Raw genomic sequence first — 19469 nt, 5'->3', positions numbered from 1 at the left:
TGGGAAGAGATCGAACAATCCCCATTATAATCCCCCACCCACCACCTAAACATCTTCCTCATATGCTTTTTTAGATTACGGCAGAATCAACAGAGGACCAAAACAAAAACAAAAACCAAGCAGGGAACAAGAAGAAGAAGAAGGAGAGATTGTTCCCGATGGGAACCCCAGACCCCGAATCAATACCCATTGGAAGCCATTGAGGTGCTGGAGGAACTCGACGAGGGGAATGTTCCATCCGAACCTGACCAGATAAAGAGACCTTAGTGTAAAAAACATTAAACTTTCTTCCCTCCTGACAATATATGCCCTGAAATCAAAGTCTTCACAAACTTGGTCACCTGGGATTTTTACAAACTTCATAAAAAAAAACTAATATAAGATGAGGACTATGAATAACATCAGTAAGGAAGAGAAGAAAGTCCTACACAAAATCCGACAATGGCAAGATGTCATAATCAAGCCATCAGATAATGGGGTAATATCGTTATGTGGCCCACCAAATTATACCTTTCTTTACACCAAAACACTGTTTGATCCAACATCAAACTTTAAAGCTCAATATGAAAATATCATCAATGGTGCACTGCGGGATAACGTCATCACCAAAACTGAACATCAGTGTCTACAAATATCCAATCCTTGTACTGCAACATTTTACATGCTACCAAAAGTCCACAAAGATGCTAAAGATCCACATGGGCGGCTGACTATATCAGGCAATGACGCCTTAAATGAGAACGCCTGTATCTTCTTGGACACATCTTCGGCATCATTTGACAGCTCTGCCCTCCTATACTAAGGATACAGCAGACGTCCTCAAAGAGATCCATGATGTGTTTTTAGACAAGGACAAATTACTTGTTTGCATGGATGTATATGAGTATTAGGCATGATTTGGGCTTAGAGTCTGTTAAATACTTCCTGGAAATGGAAGGATTAGGTGATTTCCAGTATTTTCTACTGGATCTTCTATGATATGCCCTCCATAAAAATGACTTCCTGTTCAACAATTGCTTCTACATCCATTCGGAGGGGCACGTCGATGAGGGCAGCATGTGCCCCCACATACGCTAACCTCTTCCTTGGATGGTGGGAGCGAGAAGTTGTTTTTCATGAAAACAACCAGATCCATGTGGAAGGCATTACCTCATGGATGTGATACTTTGACGATGTCTTCATTATTTGGAAGGGCACAGAACAGAAGCTCTATGAATTTATGGAATGCATCAATAACAAGAACTTAAATCTCAAATTCACATATGAGTTCAGTAACTCAAGCATTTGTCTGACAGGGCATTGACAAGTGTCAGGGCTCAGTATAGGAGACTGTGGCCGGTTGGGCCCACTGCTCCCATGCTGATTTTAAAGGGGGGAGGTGTCATGATTAAGTGCCATTCTGATTCCAGAATGGGCCTAACTGTACATACAATGTTGTATGGTTATGAAGAAATTGTGGGTGAAAAGGTTATTCCAACAACCCCTGCCTAGCCTTTTGATAACTCAGCAGGGAAGCAGATGTTATCTCCTTCCCCTCTACATCTATAAAACTTGTTTCCATCTACTGTATATCTATAAAACTGAATTCCAGGATCTAAGGCATAGAGGTTTGGCAAATGTCTTCCAAGACCAGGGAGATGTTAGGAAAGTAATTTCCCCTAGAACCCAGATAAAGATCTCATCTTCCTGATATGTCTCCACACCGTTTATTGACTCTGACCCCAAGTGTCAAAGCTTTGGTTGTTGATGGCTAATTGCTCAGCTCAGTGGGGGCTGTGATTGTGTGGGGTTTGCAGATCTTAAAAGTGTGTGACACACAAGAAATGAGGTTCATTATGCTTGGATGAGATGAGATGAGTCTAGCTGGTCTCGCTGATGATCCTATACCTATAAAAAGCAATCTAACTTCAACCCCGTTTCATGCTGTGTGTACCTGAATCGGTTATATATATATACAAATATGCCAGAGCGCTACCCTGTAATTCATAATTTGGTGTGTCGGCAGAATCAAAGCTGTCGTAGACTAAGTCCAAAAAGTATACTTTGATTGGGGGCAAACGGAATCGTGGTGAAATAAACAGAGGCCTTGGGCACTCAGTAAACGTGTCACGTGGCTGGGATTCTCATATTGGCATATCTGGGGAATCGCTGTCTAGGATCGTGACAAGTCAACGTAAAAGCATTTTCTGTTTCCCATCCCTGTTTTATTATATTGGAGAAGTAACTGCAGCAGAATGGCAGCTACTTATAAGTAAGCACAGATTAAGTGGAGATTGACCTGTGACTCTTCGGAGGAAGATACAAAGTATCAAGATGGCGGACTTGTGCATGACAGTTCATCAGCCATGGCTATTGAGGTAGCAGGAGGTGGACTTCGTACTGAACTTTTACTTTCTGCAGAAATTAATAGTGTGAAGTTGGATCATGATGTGGTCTCTGGTATCAACCAAGTGGAGCCTGCCAAGGGGCAGACCAGGGAACAGATGATCCAAGTCCTCAGAGATGCGGACCAGCAGGTAGCTGGGGGGATTCAAGCGGATTTCAGGTCTGAGGTTGGGAGTCATTCTGGTTCCAGATCAGAGGAAGAGGAGAAGCAGACACTGAAGATTGCAGGCCCCACACACCGTGGATTGGATGCCTCCAATTGCTGCTCTGCCTTGGATCTGTATATGCAAGAGGCTTTGAAGTATGTGACAGAGCCAGATAATGCATTGGTGCTGAAGCTGATAATGCAGTTTCATGTATGGGAGGCTGCTGCTGCCAAGGAAGAAGCAGACTGCAAGCTCCAGCTGGAAATAGCTAAACTCAGCTGGCAGCTGTGACAGTGGATGCAAATTTCAACGGACTGCATCACAACGATTTTCCTGTCTTTGAAACACACAGGGAGAGCAAAGTAAATTCCGACTTGGTTGTGGATAACCAACTGGACTTGGACTTTACTACAGATTCTCAGGGGTCTGACATCTCTGCTAGTACCAGGGAGACTGTGGGGTGCATAGCAGTCACAGAGGCTGCAGAGTACCAATCCCCTACAGTACCGGAGGAGTCCAGTGGGTACTTTGACCCAGGGAAGGATGATTTTGTGTTTACCCTAATGAGCACAGTGGAACTAATGGAAGAATGCCAGCTGCAAGGTATCTCCTGCCACAAGCATACTCGTGGGGAGATGATCACGTAGCTCACCCAGGCAAGGGATGATGAGTGCAATGCCTTCAGCCATTATCGTGCAGGATTTCGTGTCTGGGGTCCACCTGCATCTCCTGGGGTACTGCTGAGAGAACTAGGGGAATGTTACCGATTCGCGCAGCAGGAGGTCCATGCTTGGGGAAAGCTTGACACCCCATTTTGGAAAGATCAGTGCCACCGGGTAGATGCGGAGTGGCATCACCTAGAACAGCTGCTGTTACCAGCTCTGGAAGCAAAGTACCAGTTTAAACTGCTGGGAGAAGCTGAGGATGTGGGCCGTTTGCTCCCATCAGGGATGCCCCACCAGGAAAAGGTACCTCTGAATACTACAGTCATCGTGGAACCTGCTTGCAGGACCCCACCTCACTGGACCCAGTTTAAACTGCTGGTAGAAGCTGAGGATGTGGGCAGTTTGTTCTCACCATGGCTGCCCCACCAGGAAAAGATGTTTCCGCCACGGAGCACAGATAAGCTCTGCTCCATTAACCTCTGAAAAGCTGAGCTGGGATGTTTCCAAGACAGGGGACAATAACCTTCACACTCTGCACAGACACACAGAGGACAGAACTCTTCCCACCAGCCTAACAATGAGGCCTGAGGCTTGGAGTGAGCCTGCCTTTTTCCCAGTGAAAGGGAGAGGGGGCTGGGAAGGTGACAGCTCTATATGGCCCACTGTGGGAAGTGTTAAGGAAATGCCCCACACCTGTGGTACAGTTAACCCGGCAGCATTATGCGTACCAGGGAGTGTGGGAAACAACATTAGGGCCATACCAGACATGATTTCTATAATATTTATTGTAGACTTTGTGTTGGTTAAATAAAAATGTTACAACCTCTGATAACATTGGCCCAAGGGCAACTTATGGTTGCCCAAGCCACGCAGAGGTTCTGGAATGCGTACACCACAGGGGAATGCCCGCTTAGGATGTGGCAGAAGAGGCTGGTTCTGACCCCCGGGTGGCAAACAGAACTTCTGACTGCAGGTGAGAATCTATGCCCAGGAGTCCAACGCACAGCTAGGGTGGGCTGTGGCATTGCCAGCAAGGATGGCAAGAGGAGACACAGCCTGCACCGGATTCAGTATGAAATCCCGGCGGTCGGGATCCCGGTGTTCAAAATCCCGACGCCGGAATCCCGACCGCCGAAATCCCGACAAGGGGGGACGTGTATCACCCCCCTTGCGGGCTCGCTGCACTCGCCACACAGTAGGCCCGGTGCCTCGCTACACTCAGCACACTAATTTATTCTCCCTCCAGGGGTGTCATGGACACCCACGGAGGAAGAAACTGTCGGGATTTCGGCGGTCGGGATTTCGTCAGTCGGGATTCCGGCGTCGGGATTCTGAACGCCGGGATCCCGACCGCCGGGATTTTAACTGCATCCCGCCTGCACCATATCAGTGTGCTCACAGACTACTGGGGCAGGGACACCTGTGTGCCAGCAGTTTGCAGCCTGCATGGAGGGGAGCAGGAACCAGGCCCCTTGCCCACCCTAACAATGGCGGAGGGGTCAGGTGGTACCCTGACTGATGCCCAGAATAGAAACCTATTTGATCAGAGATAGCCAGCAAGAGACTAACTATCTGTGTGATACTAACTGTGGGGAATAAGGTGTAGACTAAAAAGTATTTATTTTGAATATAATAATAGAAAAACACATACTATCCAGTATAACTCTCTATTTCGGGATTGAACTTTTCTATACCTAAGGAACTCTCATTGCGTTCAGTACCAGATTTATCTCCTGCGCTGGTCATAATATCAGGGGTGATACTGGGCCTGTACTCCAACAGAAGATCCCTATTTATCTTTCTTCTACTGATCTCAAAAATTTGGTCTCAGCTATAATCACCCCCTCATTCGGTCCGTTCACTGTCTTAATGACACACGGCTGGAAAGCAGGAATGATTTGAGATCCAATGAGATCAGCTATTTTTAATACTCTTATGTCTGTCTCTGCCTCTCCAAGGAATTTTCCTTAGCTCTTTAGATAATTAGACAGCACCATACAACTAATTGCAATTGTGCTTATGAAATACCGTAGAACCATATGCTGTGGTAACCCTTCCGGGACAGATACATGATTACTATCCACGATATTTCGCCTAATTTTAATCATATTTTTTCACGTGTGTATACAGTATATACACATATTTTATTTTTATTTTCCTTACACTTTGTCACTCCAATAAATTTCAGCCAGGCTATCCCAATGCCTCATGGGAGAATATCCCAACATTGAGACCATTCTTGATCCTGGCTGACACAATTACAAAATTTGGAGCTGATCTTTGGTACCACTTATTGTACCCTTTCACATTCAATATATAATTGTGCATCAAAAAGAAATATAAAAATATTGTTTTTGCAACACTGTCTTTTTCTCTCTCATGAACGGTGACATCAGTGACAGGAATTGTGATGGTGAGTGTAGGTTCCTACTTTTTAATGTATATCATTAAAGACTAATAGATTTTATAAGATGTGCTCCGACAAAGAGAGTCATCTTTTTTCTTCTTGGGTGTGAGTGTACTATTTTATGACTCGCGGGAGCACCACCAACTAGAGATATTGTTTGGATGTGGCAGGTCCACTTATTTTGAGCATGTTGGTTTAAGATGTAAAATAATTAAGCAAGAGTCTGTGCTAGTCCCCCCTCTTCCCCAGCTCATGCAGGATAACCCACCAGTTTCCAAATATGTGGTCTGGAACACATAAGGCTAGGTCTAATTGGTGGTGATCTAACCTAAGCCCTTCTAAAAAAAAGAAAGTAAGTGATTCTTCTTACTTGGAACCCTAATGCTGGCCACACATCAGACCAACTTCAGACCAACTTTTCTAAAACCCTTCAAACCTCCAACCATCCAACTTGACAGTCCAACTAAAACAGTTCCCCACACATCTAACCAACTTTTCTTCCAACCAGTAAACTTTTTTCTTTTTTTTTTAGTCCAGCCAACTTATGTCCAACTTCTGATGTCACAGAAGTAGGTGGACAGGTTCAGCCTACTTCTGTTTTTTTTTAACATTTACTTTAATAAAATTGTTTAATTCCACCTTTATGTAGTAGACAGCAAGTGAAAAGTGAAAGTAAATGAAAACTCCAACTTACACCAAGGGGCCTCAATAAACCAGGGGTGGGGAACCTTTTTTGTGCCAAGGGCCATTTATATGGGGAAAAAATCCTTTGGGGGCCATACAGTATGTAAAAATTTCTCTCACTCTCAATTGTCCTGCTCCGGCGGCTGCCGCTGAATAGGACCGACAGTCTCTGGCTGCGGTTGATTAAGAGGAATCCAACTACTGACCTCTCACGAGAATTCCCCTGTACTTGACTCCCAGCATAGCCGCCGGGCAGGTGGCCGGGCCAATCAGACCAGCTACGGGGGCCGCATACAGCCCCCGGGCCTGAGGTTCCCCACCCCTGGTATAAACTATGCAGCTTTTCTAAACTAAACAACGATAAACTGAGGATCTGTATATATAAATAAAATCCTTTCTGTTTGGATTTTACAGTAAGCACTGTGAAGGCATACAACCACAGGGAGATACAACAAACAAAATGTACAGTGGCTGTGCACAATTCAACCTTATAGCTACTAACAAATAAATAGATGAAGATAAACTAGATCAGGGCTGAGCAACTGCGGCCTTCCAGATGTTGAGGAACTAAACATCCCAGGATGCTTTGCATTAGTTTTGCTATGTGGCCATGCTGAAACTGATGCAAGGCATGCTAGGATGTGTAGTTCATCAACATCTGGAGGGCCCCAATTGCCCAGCCATGAACTAGATAGTTGAGAAATCCCTAAAAAAAAAATAATCTTCCTAGATGGCTCCTTGACAAACCTCACACCTAGCTAGACCCCCCCTCCCGCAATTCGCGGGACCCCCGTGATTCATGGGCCCCCCGCGACCCCCCCTCCCATGATTCGAGGGACCCCCCGTGACCCCCCTCCCATGATTTGCGGTACCCCTGCGACCCCCCCTCCCGCGACACCCCCGCGACACCCCCCCTCCAGCGATTTGCGGCACCTCCCCCGAGACCCACTCTGCCACGATTTGAGGACCATCTCCCCCAATTCACGACACCCCACCTCCTGCGATTTGCGACCCTCCCTCCCACAATTTGCGCCCCCCCTCCCACAATTCGCACCCCCCTCCCGCGATTCTAGCCCCCCTCATGATTTGCAGACCCCCGCCCCCTCCCGCGATTCAAGCAACCCCCCGTAGCGCCCCCCCTTCCCGTGACTTGCGGACCCCCTCGGCATCTCCCGCGCCCCCCACCCACGATTCGCGGACTCCCCTGTGATTCACACCCCCCCTCCCGCGCCCCCTTCTTCAATTTGCAAATCCCCTCCCGTAATTTGCAGACCCCCCTCCCGCGATGCAAGCCCCCTTCCTACAATTCACGGCACCCCCCTCCTGCAATTTGCACCCCCCACACACCCTCCCAAGATTCATGCCCCCTCCCGCCCCCCCTCCCTTGATTCACGGCACCCCCCGCTCCCCTGCCGCGATTCACAGACCCGCATAACCCTCCCTCCCGCAATTCACTGACCGTGACAACCCCCCTCCTGCAATTTGCGGACCCCCTTTGCGCGATTCAAGCCCCCCATGCCCCCTCCCACGATTTGCGGACCCCCTCCCGCTAATCACGGATCACCGCACATCCCCCCCTCCCGCGTTTTGCAGACCCCCCTGACCCCCTTCCAGCAATTCCACCCCCCGCCCCTAGGTGGGAAATCCGGCCCTGGCTGCAGCCCTGCAGGTTCCCCCACTGCCAGAAGTGTCCCCACAGTCCTCTGCACCAGCGTCACAACTTTTATTAATGTCTTGCCCACTATTATACAGCCTCCTGCTCTCATGCATGCTCACTCCCTCCCAGTGGGAGGAGATGCTCACCCACTGCCAGGAGCTGCATTCTGTCCCCCACCTTTACTACCCCTGATGCCCACACACATCTATCATTGCCCTGCCTCCTGTTCTCCTGCCCCGTAACTTCCACCAGTGGAGACCCACTCACCCTGTGTTGCCCACATTCCCCTATCATGCTTTACCACCCAGCCTCCTGCTCTCATGCACCCTAACTCCCACCCAGTAGGAGGAGACACTGTCGACACGTCCTGTACTCCTGTGCTGCCACGCTGGACCCTCACCCACTGGCAGAAGCTGCACAGTGTCCCACACCCTCCTCTTTAGTCCCCCTTATGCCCACACACCCCTATCACTACCCAGCCTCCTGTTTTCCTGTGTCGTGACCTCCGCCAGTGGGGAGCCGCTGACTCAGAAACACCCTACTATACTATTGCACACACACACCTAAACAACATGCACACACACACCCCCGACACCCACAAATGTGACTGTACCATCCATACTATCAATGTACATCTTACTCTGTAACCGCTTTTTAATTAAACAAAACAATACACACCCCCTTCCACATCATATGCTCTCTATTTAACACACTTCACCTATAACTCAAGTTGCAATACAGGGTATCTTTCATACAATTCTAACCATATTTCTCACAATACAAACGTTCACAAATTAAGGGGGTGCAGCCCTTACGCCGGTGTGAAGAGCGCCCGTAGGGTGCGATGAATCACCTAGTAGACAAATATACAATAATCAACAATAAGCACTACAAGTGTGAAGTGCTACACGCTAATCACTGATGATTCACACCACACACACACATTAACTTTTTCTATAATTATTTTTATTATATGTACGAGGGTAGGAACAATATAGGACACAACATAAATAATACTAAAATATAAACCAAGAAATAGTTGAAAATAGGACACCACTATAACCATGAGGGGAACCATAAAGACCAATGGAGATGTTACTCAATCAGTATCTTTATTCTAAGAAGACTAATCTACAGCCTTCTATTGATCCTATCCCAAGGATGATAAGTAAATATATCCACCATGGAATTAAGACCACAATACTACGTTAATATTAGATTGCTTCAAAAGAATGCAGCAACAAAATGACAGTATACACACACAAAAAAAAATAGTTGAACCACACTTGTTTAGAGTGTGTCACACCTTGATAAAGCCTAGCATTTGGCAAAATGCATTGGTGGACCAGAGAATAAATTTCCACCCAGTTCTACCTTGCCACCATTCCACCCATTGGACCCGGACCAGTCTCCAGATCCAGAGTCTGTTTATTACCAGCGGCCACCATTTGGTGTTTTCCATTCAGGGCCTACCTATGCCCCAACCCGTACGGAGGTGATCCACTAAATAGGAGAGTGTTACCTCCACTGAATAAAGCAAAGCAGCTCAGAACACAGAGCAAGTTTCACACCCACTTGAACAATGTATAGACAAAAAGAAATCTCAGTGTCCCAGGCGCTATGGCAGGAGAGGTGTAAGGGGATTGCACTTACACTAATTAGTGAATCATAGGAGCAAAGTCTCTCCACAATCTGGAAAAAGTTTATGTCCCAATGGGTCCAGGGTGTTGTATAATTCACCTTTTACCCTTTTGCACCTTCTAGAAAAGAAATAACATCGTGCAGCAGATTTGTATAAGGGGGGGAACAAATTTATTCAAAAAAAATACACTCACAAAGGTAGGATATAAAAAGCATATAATCACCAGCCGGTGATAAAGTGCCCATTGTAGAAATGTCCACAATTCTAATGAATGTGAATAAAAATTTTTGAAAGGTTTAGAACAAGTGACATCTACTTGGCAAAATAAAAATTTCGAAACTTAACTTGAACAGATAGAAAGGAAATGGATTTTTAAACTTAAAACCTTGGTACCTAATGGCCTTAATGGTGACTTTGAGGTGAAATGGTTCTTATAATTTTATGTATTTATTTTTATCATCCTTTTCTGTTTTTATATATGGACTTTGATATTGCTGCTACGGACATTGATCGTGACTATTAAGTGCAATGAAAGAAGATGTCTCTCAAGCATTTGCACTTTAAAACCTGGACCAACCCCGTTAATCCAGAGGAGAAAGAACAAAATGGATTATATGAACTCTGTTAATATCTGTGTTTGCCCCCTGGATGCGGTGATGCTATGTATAACTGACACATGTATTTCCTGTAGCTGGAACGCAAATAGATGGCAGCGTCTATTGCACAATGATTTCTGTTCTATGGAACGCACGCTTCCTGTCTCGCTGACACGCAAATATCCGGAAAGCGGATCTATGATGCACTTCCGGTTCCGGTCAGAGTACCAGGAGCCGGTATCTCGCGCCTTTTCTCCCTATTTAAACAGCCATAGCGCCTGGGGCACTGAGACTTCTTTTAGCCTAAATATGGCATGCAGCATGAGATGCCTATTGTGAGTAAGTTGTACAGTATGTTCTGCTCTGTAATAAATGTGAGTGACCTGTTATCCTCCAGTTACTGTATACCCCTCACCCATAAATGGGATAAATCTAAGATGCCTACTACTCTGTGTATTTATCCCTGCTCTATATATGGGGAGACAACACAAAATTTGTGCCTTGCATTCATCCCTGCAACTGCCCCACTGACTCCTGGCTACCTATCAGAATCAATGGTAATGGTAATGATGCACCTTCTGTGAAAAGCCTTTTGTCCCCACAGACAGAATCTCTCTTCTCTTCTTCTCAGGTCTCCTCATTATATTGTAGCATTTAGGGAAAAATATACAGCCCAGAACCCCAATACATGAAGCTAATATAGCAAACACCTCTACAGTGACCATGTGTTTCCCCTTACTGCTCAGATAAGCCGGGATTGCACAGACCCACACACTGCAGAACATCAGCATGCTGAAGGTGATGTACTTGGCCTCATTATAGATGTCCGGTAATGTCCTCACCATGAAAGCCAGAACAAAGCTCACAGCTGCCAGGAGTCCCAAGTAACCCAACATGAAATATAGAGATAACACAGAACCCTCATTACATTGGATGATGATAGTCCCAGGGTATGTGTCCATGTTATACTCTTGGAATGGAGGAAAGACTGACAACCAGATAGCACCATTTAGGACCTGGACAGATGAGCAGATCACCACTAAAGCATTTGGCAGTGTGACTCCCATCCATTGTCTCCAGTAGCTTCCGGGTCTTGTGGCCTTAAACGCGATGCACACCATGATAGTCTTAGCCAGGACTGAGGACACGACAATAGTAAATGTGATTCCAAAGGAGATTTGGCGTAACATGCAGGTTATATGTACCGGACGGCCAAGGAAAAGGAATACGCAGAGTAAGCTCAGCATGAGAAAGATGAGGAGAAGAAAGGTAAGGCTCCGGTTGTTGGCTCTGACAATATGATTGTTCCAATATACAGTAAAGAATCCAATTATGACGATAATTACAACAGAAAATAATCCGGCTGTGACAGAGAAAACTGAGGCTACAGCGTCCATTTTATATGACAGAAAGTCCTGTGCCTTGGCAATGCATGTGTTCCGTCCGTCATTAGGCCATTCAGTATCAGCGCATCTCACACAGGTTTCTGCATCTATGGGGAGAATATGACAAATATTATATTATAGCAGCAATTTCACCGTCATTCTCCCTCAGTCCTGTTCCGGTAGGATCACAATAAGTGGTGGATGCATTGTATGCTTACATTATTCTTATCTATGTGAGTCCTATGTATTACTACATTTGTAATAATGTTATATTTTATATGGAAATATTGTGGACATTTCTTTGCTTTCCTTTAAGAATGTCATACGCATCGGCAGCGGCAGCAATCGCATATGGCAGCGGACATGATAGGCGAAGGCGGACCATGTGATCCCAGACAGCCAAATGATTGGCTGATGGGAATCTATAAATATTCTGAGCTAAAGACTCAGAGTCAGCTTGTGTCTTGATAAAGCATGTTGTGAAACACGTGTCGACGGGAACAACAGGCCTTTGTTCTCCTATGTCAACATTGTTATTATATCTAGATTTGTGTTTTATAAACTAGAAAAGCTCACATGTAATAACTCTAAGGGCAATGCTGCTTAACAGAGGGCTACTCTCCCACTGGAAGGAGAAACCCCCATATTGGGAATAGTTAATAACCCTATTTATTTAGAGGAGAGCAATTAGCCATCAATATGGATAGAGGTTATGCCATGTAAGGTTAATATATATGCAAGTGTAATTCTGTCTATTGGCCACAGAGGGTCAGCAAACCACCACAAATACAGTGTAAAGCAGGGCTGGGCAACACCGGCCCTCCAGATGTTAATGAACTACACATCCCAGGATGCTTTGCATTAGTTTCAGCATGGCCACATTACAAAACTAATGCAAAGCATCCTGGGATGTGTAGTTCCATAACATCTGGAGGGCCGGTGTTGCCCAGCCCTGGTGTAAAGGAATTATCTTCCTAAATATATTGGACGACAGCAAATAAATTACATTCTGAATTCCTAACCATTCAGAGATTATACCATTAAAGGTTAAATATATATGCTAATGTAATTCTGCTTTCTGGCCACAGGAGATCAGAAAATCACCACAAATACCGTGCAGGAATTATCTTCTTCAATATATTGGAACACAGCATATAAATAACATGTTGAATCTTTAATTATGTAAACACTGCAAAAAGTGACTAGAGTTTGCGAGATAGCCTGCAGAGATACAAGACCAATACAAGTGATCGTATAACCTGCAGAGAAACAACAGCATAAATCGCATATAATAAACCGAATTAAATCCTATGTGGGAGGATCCCTATATGACTAACTAAGCACCAGTAGAAATCTCAATATAAGTGTCATCTAAACATCTAAAATAATCTCATTGTGAGTGATCTCCTCAACAAGAGAGATCCTGCATAAATATCTGAATGCCCATAAGAACTGAACACTCCGTGTAAAGAAATTGCTACAGAATAAACAGTAACAATAACTTCAATGAAAATGTATCTAAATGTATGAATAACACAACAGATATTTTGTCTGGGCTGTTTGCCAATTATTTGAAATAGAGTAGGGGTCCTCAAACTATTTAGCTCTGGGACCCCAGCAAGTTGATGCAGAAGGTCGTCACATCACATGTGTAGGCAGCAGACAGCACATGCAGGCAGCAGTGTGGAGGCACAGAGTGATGGGAGGAGTCTGATGTACCATAACCCATCACATCACATGTGTAGTCAGCAGACAGCACATACATGGCAGCAGTGTGGAGGCACAGAGTGATGGGAGGAGTCTGATGTACCATAACCCATCACATCACACGTGTAGTCAGCAGACAGCACATACATGGCAGCATTGTGGAGGCACAGAGTGATGGGCGGAGTCTGATGTACCATAACCCATCACATCACACGTGTAGTCAGCAGACAGCACATACATAGCAGCATTGTGGGGGCACAGAGTGATGGGAGGAGTCTAATATACCATAACCCATCACATCACACGTGTAGTCAGCAGACAGCATATACATGGCAGTATTGTGGAGGCACAGAGTGATGGGAGGAGTCTGATATACCATAACCCATCACATCACATGAGTCTAATATAACAGGCAATTAAACAGATTGTTCATACACCTTGAATCACTGACTGAGATTAGAAAAGTCATCAGTCTGATGGTCACCAACATGGAGTCGCGACCCCATGCTAAGCAGGTGGGGACCCACTTTGGGGTCAGGACCCACAGTTTGAGAACCAAGACTACAGAGGAGGAATAGAGATACATTATTACTGTGTAGCTAATAGTGACGTAAAGACTTAAGGTCCATACACACTGGGCGACTATGCCCAGCATGTATGGAGAGTGATGATGACTATCATCACTTCGGGGAAAGCCGCTCAATGCATACACACTGAGCGGCTTCCCCCCTGCTCGGCGCCGACGGAGGGGGGGGGGGGGGAAACGGCGTTGCATAGCAGAGCACTATGCAAAGCCGTCCTGAAAGTCGCTCATCTGCTGGTATAACCAGCAGATGAGTTGCTTTCCCGGCGATGGTGCGCTCATCGCCGGGCCATACACACTGGGCAGCTTTGAGCTGAAAGCTGCTCAAACCTGCTGTTTTGAGCGACTTTCAGCTCAAAGTCGCCCAGACTCTCTGAAATCTCATTGGGGAAATCTCCACTGGTAACACTTGTCAAGGGAAATTCCATACTCTGGGGACCCCCTATAGGTGTAATTAAAACACCACTTACCACCACACAAGGTACCCACTTACCATTAGGGTAATCTTGGTTCCATACCCCAATATCCCGACAACACCAGAGTCTGGTGCCCATGCAACATTTTTTATTTTTTATTTAATAAACCTTACTTTACTGATCTCTTCCGCTATCCTCTAAATTCTGTTCACACCAACACAATTCACAATATCAACACAAGCAGGACAGCGCTTTCCCACTCCAAACTTTTTGTATTACTTCACAGTACTGTATATGTACATTTGTCCTATGTGTGTTCATTAATTTTTAACCCCTTAAACATTTTCACAATCAAAAAGGTAGGACACTACCCGTGAACCTATAAATTAAACGAACACGGACCAAGGTCCCCCTTATCTTTTAAAGGAAAAACTAATAAAGTACCAATTTTATTAAACAAAAATCTTTTTAGGTCTGCATCCATAGCGCAATTCTTTTCTTCTTCCTTATACTTTAAGAATCTCATTAAGAGAAAGTTGATGATAAATATATTTAATTAAGGTTTAAAGGAAACCCCTCCTTCAGTGTCCTCTGCTAAAGAAAGATACAAAGGACCAGATCTATCAAGCTTCAAACTGAGATAATTGGACAGTGAAAAACAACCAGCCAATCCATGCATAACTGCCATGATACAGGTTGGGTTTGAAAAATGCCAATTAGGAGCTGATTGGCTGTAAGTAGATTTAGAACCATGTTCCTTCAAACCTAAAGTAACAGGTACCATGCACCTACCACTCTCCTTTAATGCACCCCCCCTCCCAAGTGCATTGTCTCACGGCATAACGTCAACACACTTGATCTTGCTGCCTTCTCATGTCCTCTTCTTGCCCCAATCGCCGTCATGTCCTGTTCGAACCTCGCCGACTCCCTTTATAATGACACCCTATCTTCGGCATTGGACTCTGCCTGCCCTCCCTCCTCTATCCCCCTTCGAGGTACTTCTTTACTTTCACGGCGCCAGCATGGCGCCGCGCGTACTTCCGGGTTACGCTCGCCACTAATTAAGTTAAATAAACGGAGTTAACGCCATGCCAACATGGATAGTTCATACCTTGACTATCCATGTTGACATGGAGTTGATTTTAATTAGCAGCGTGGGCGTGCGAAGCGAGCCCCGCAAGGGGACTCTGACGCGCGGCGCCATGCTGGCGCCGTGAATGTACAGAAGTACCCCCTTCGATGCTCCAACCCCCAACCGTGGCACTCGCCTATCACCCGATTCCTTAAAAAAGTGCTCTCGCACTGCTGAGCGCTGCTGGAAGAAATCACGCTCCCTCGCGGATTATCTCCATTTCAAATTTATTCTTTGCTCCTTCAGATCTGCCCTTGCTCTGGCCAAGGAATCCTACTGTAAGTCCCTCATCCTTTCCCAATCATCCAACCCCCGCAGGCTCTTCGCCACCTTCAACTCCTTTCTCTCCCCCCTCCTCCAGCTCTTCCGTCTTCCATCGTAGCCGCTGATTTTGCTACCTACTTTTCAACCAAAATCTCCTCTCTCAGGACTGCCATTACTACTGCCATGACCTTACCCTCTCCCTCCTCCCCTCCTACATCTCCACTCCCCTCCTTCACACCCTTGTCCTCATTTTACCCCACCAATGTCGATGAAGTCCACTCTATCCTTCAATCTGCTTCTCCCTTCACCTGCCTGCTCGATCCTATCCCCTCCAATATTATCCGTTGTCTCAGTCCGTCAGTCTGCTCTCACCTGGCTCACCTCTTTAATCTTTCCCTATCTTCTGGGATCTTCCCTTCCTCCTTCAAACACGCTCTTGTCTCCCCAATTCTTAAAAAAAAAAAATCTGGACACCAACCCTCCATCCAACTACAGGCCCATCTCCCCCCTCCCTATCCTAATCCAGCTTCATTTGTTGACTGCCTTTTACACTGTTGACCACCCTCTCCTGCTCAACACCCTCAGCTCCTTTGGCATCACTGGCACGGTCTTCTCCTGGTTCACCTCATACCTCTCCGATCGCTCCTTCTCCGTCTCCACTCCGAGCTCCTCCTCTCCTACTACCCCACAGCCAGTCTGTGTTCCCCAAGGGTCAGTCCTTGGCCCTCTCCTCTTCTCCCTCTACACCACCTCTCTGGGCACCCTCATCAGCTCCTATGGTTTCCATTACCACCTTTATGCGGATGATACCCTAATATATCTCTCCTCCCCCGACCTATCCCCATCACTGCTGTCCAAGGTCTCCGAATGCCTCTCGGCCATCTCAGCCTGGATGACCCAACACTTCCTGAAACTAAACATGGCTAAAACAGAACTTCTAATCTTCCATCCCCGAACATCGCCTCTTCTCCCACTATCTCCATCAGCATTGTTGAAACCGAGATCACCTCCACCGACCAAATGTGCTGCCTCTGTGTCATCATTGACTCCTCCCTCTCTTTCAACTCCCACATTCATGCTCTCTCACAGTCTTGCCGCTTTCACCTACGCAACATCTCACGCATCAGACCATTCCTCTCCACTGATGCAACCAAAATTCTCAGTCACTTTCTTGTCATCTCCCGAGTTGACTACTGCAACATCCTTCTCTCTGGGCTACCTCTCACCCGCCTCACACCTCTCCAATCCAATCTTAATGCTGCTGCTAGGCTCATCTTCCTCTCCCGCCGCTTTACCTCTGCCTCCCCCCTCTGTCTATCTCTTCACTGGCTCCCCATTTCTTTCCGAGTTCTCTTTAAACTCCTCACCACGACCTACAAGGCTCTCTCCTCCTCCACCGCTCCTTACCTCTCTTCACTGATCTCTATCGACACTCCCTCCCGTCCTCTTCGCTCCATCGTGTGACGCCGACTGACCTCTCACCTTATCACCTCCTCCCACTCCCGTGTCCAAGACTTCTCTCACGCTGCCCCCCTACACTGGAACAACCTCCCGCCACCCATCAGGCTTTCTGATTCCCTTACCTCCTTCAAGTGCTCCCTCAAAACCCACTTTTTTGACAAGCCTATCTCTCCTCCTAAACTATTTTGATCCTCCTATCCTGCCTCCGTTCCCATCCGTTCCTACTTATCCGATTGTTTTTCGTTCATCCACCCACCTCCTTTTAGTATGTTAACTCTTATGAGTAGGGCCCTCCTTCTTCACGTACTCACCCTACCTCTTTACCTCACCTGTGCTCCTGTCCTGTTCTTCCCTTCCTCTACTTCATCTTCAGTCTCCTCGACAATTTCGACACCTACTTCTGAACTGATGCTGAGTGTAGTTCTACCAGCTATACCCCTATTTGTGCTGTATTTTATCAACACATCCTGTACGTAACCTTGTAATTTGTTTTTGTACGGCGCTGTGGACACTTTGTGGCGCCTTATAAATAAACCTACTTCTACTACTACTACTATGCACCTTTCCATGCCCCCTTGTACTCCCTTGTACGTCCCCTTTTAATAGCGTTTGATATAAAATAAGCTTACAAGTTATAAACTATGTTTAAAAACATTGAAAATCATTATGTGAAATTTTAAACCCAAACCCCTTGGCCAATCTCTGTGTTATCGGTTCATACAATCTTACACATTACATACAGCAGAGTGTTGATTAGATTGTAATAGTGTTCACCTCTGGGCGCTATATAAAATTCAAGCGGCGATGTGTCAGATAATGGCGATAAAGGTTGAACTTCACCATACTGTATAGGTTTTTTTCTATGTTAGTTTGTATTGCGGGTACGTCAAAAAGATCCAGCTCAGTTTTTGCACATTCAATGGACTCGGAGTGTATGAAAGACATGTTGTTTAAAAAATATCACAGACGGCACGCTTCAGCTTTTTTTTCTTCTTTGAGTTGCATCGTCTCTGGTTTTTATTTAACCGCTTCGGTGGTATGGCCGGGAAATTTCCGGGCTCAGCTGCGCTGCTGCAGCAGGCTGTCCCGGAAAATGTCGGGGTATACCACAATACAGTAGGTAAGTGAGCGCCAGTTGTGCCTCCAGCACTGGCATGCACCACTCCCTGGAGGTTTTCTTGCCCTCGGCAGCACTCCAGTGTTTGTGTGTTCAGGCGCCTGAACAAAAACAAGCACATGAACACCAGAGTGCACTCGATGCCACTGCTGCCAGGCACCACTCCCCCTCCCCCGAGCGGCCCAGAAATAACTGCCATGTCATTGCTTGCTGCTTCTTCTGGATGCAGCTTCATTGGTGGGTTTTCTTTGGACAGGACAAACCTGCGATGATAGGTTTGTCCTGCCCCAGGAAAGCCCACCACTCAAGGGGTTTAAAAAGGGCATGCCCCAAGGCGGAGGTGCTATCATTTGCTTCTGTTTTCTTTTTAATGCGCCTTTTCTTTTATATATTATTCCTGAAACATCCTTTTCTGCCTGGTTCGCCTCATGTATTTTATTCACCACTGCATGTCCGATAATGTATTAAGGCATGTCTGATAATGTATTTTTCAATATTACACGCAGCAGTCTTCACATGTGGTTTAGCTAACTCTAAACTTCTCCAAAAAAGAGGCACTGCTTTTCTGAAAAGGCTTTGAAAAATACCACCTAGACCATATCCATACATGTATGTGCTGCAGTGAAAATCGGTGAAACCATTACCGGCTTGCATTTTAAAATATTGCACGTAGAGTGCCGGATCGCCATAATTTTGTAGCAAAGACCATTCTGTTTAGTTAAGAAATATCGTCTAAAGTATAGTTTTACGATCACTTCCTAAACTTAAATGCAATGTTTTCATTCTGATCATTCTTTGGCATGTATTCAATGCCGGTGCGAGCGAGGGGGTTAAACTGTGAGGATCGCAGGAAACCAGTGATCCTCGCAGTTTAACCCCCGCGCCGGCCGCTCGCACTATGCAACGTTCCGGGGGAATCCTCGCCGTCACAGAACGGCGAGGATTCCCCTAAACTGCGAGAGCCGAGGCTAGTGCAGCAAACTCGCTGTAATTAGCCTCGATTCTCGCAGCTTTTGGAGGCACATACGCCAAATCTCCCTCGTTCAAAAAACGGAGCGAGGGGGAATTTGCGTATGAGGGGGGTCAGTTGAATACTGACAGGGTGAGCGGTGACTGCGATCAAAAAGTCCTGCTCGCAGTCACCGCTCGCCCACGGCATTGAATATATGCCTTTATCTCTATGAATATGATGTCAAATTTCCTTTGCAGTGCCTTTCCAATA

Source organism: Crinia signifera, chromosome 1 (assembly GCF_055691185.1).
Source record: "Crinia signifera chromosome 1, ASM5569118v1, whole genome shotgun sequence".
Classification (NCBI taxonomy): domain Eukaryota; kingdom Metazoa; phylum Chordata; class Amphibia; order Anura; family Myobatrachidae; genus Crinia; species Crinia signifera.
The sequence above is the reverse complement of the archived record's forward strand: the minus strand, read 5'-3'. Positions refer to the sequence as shown.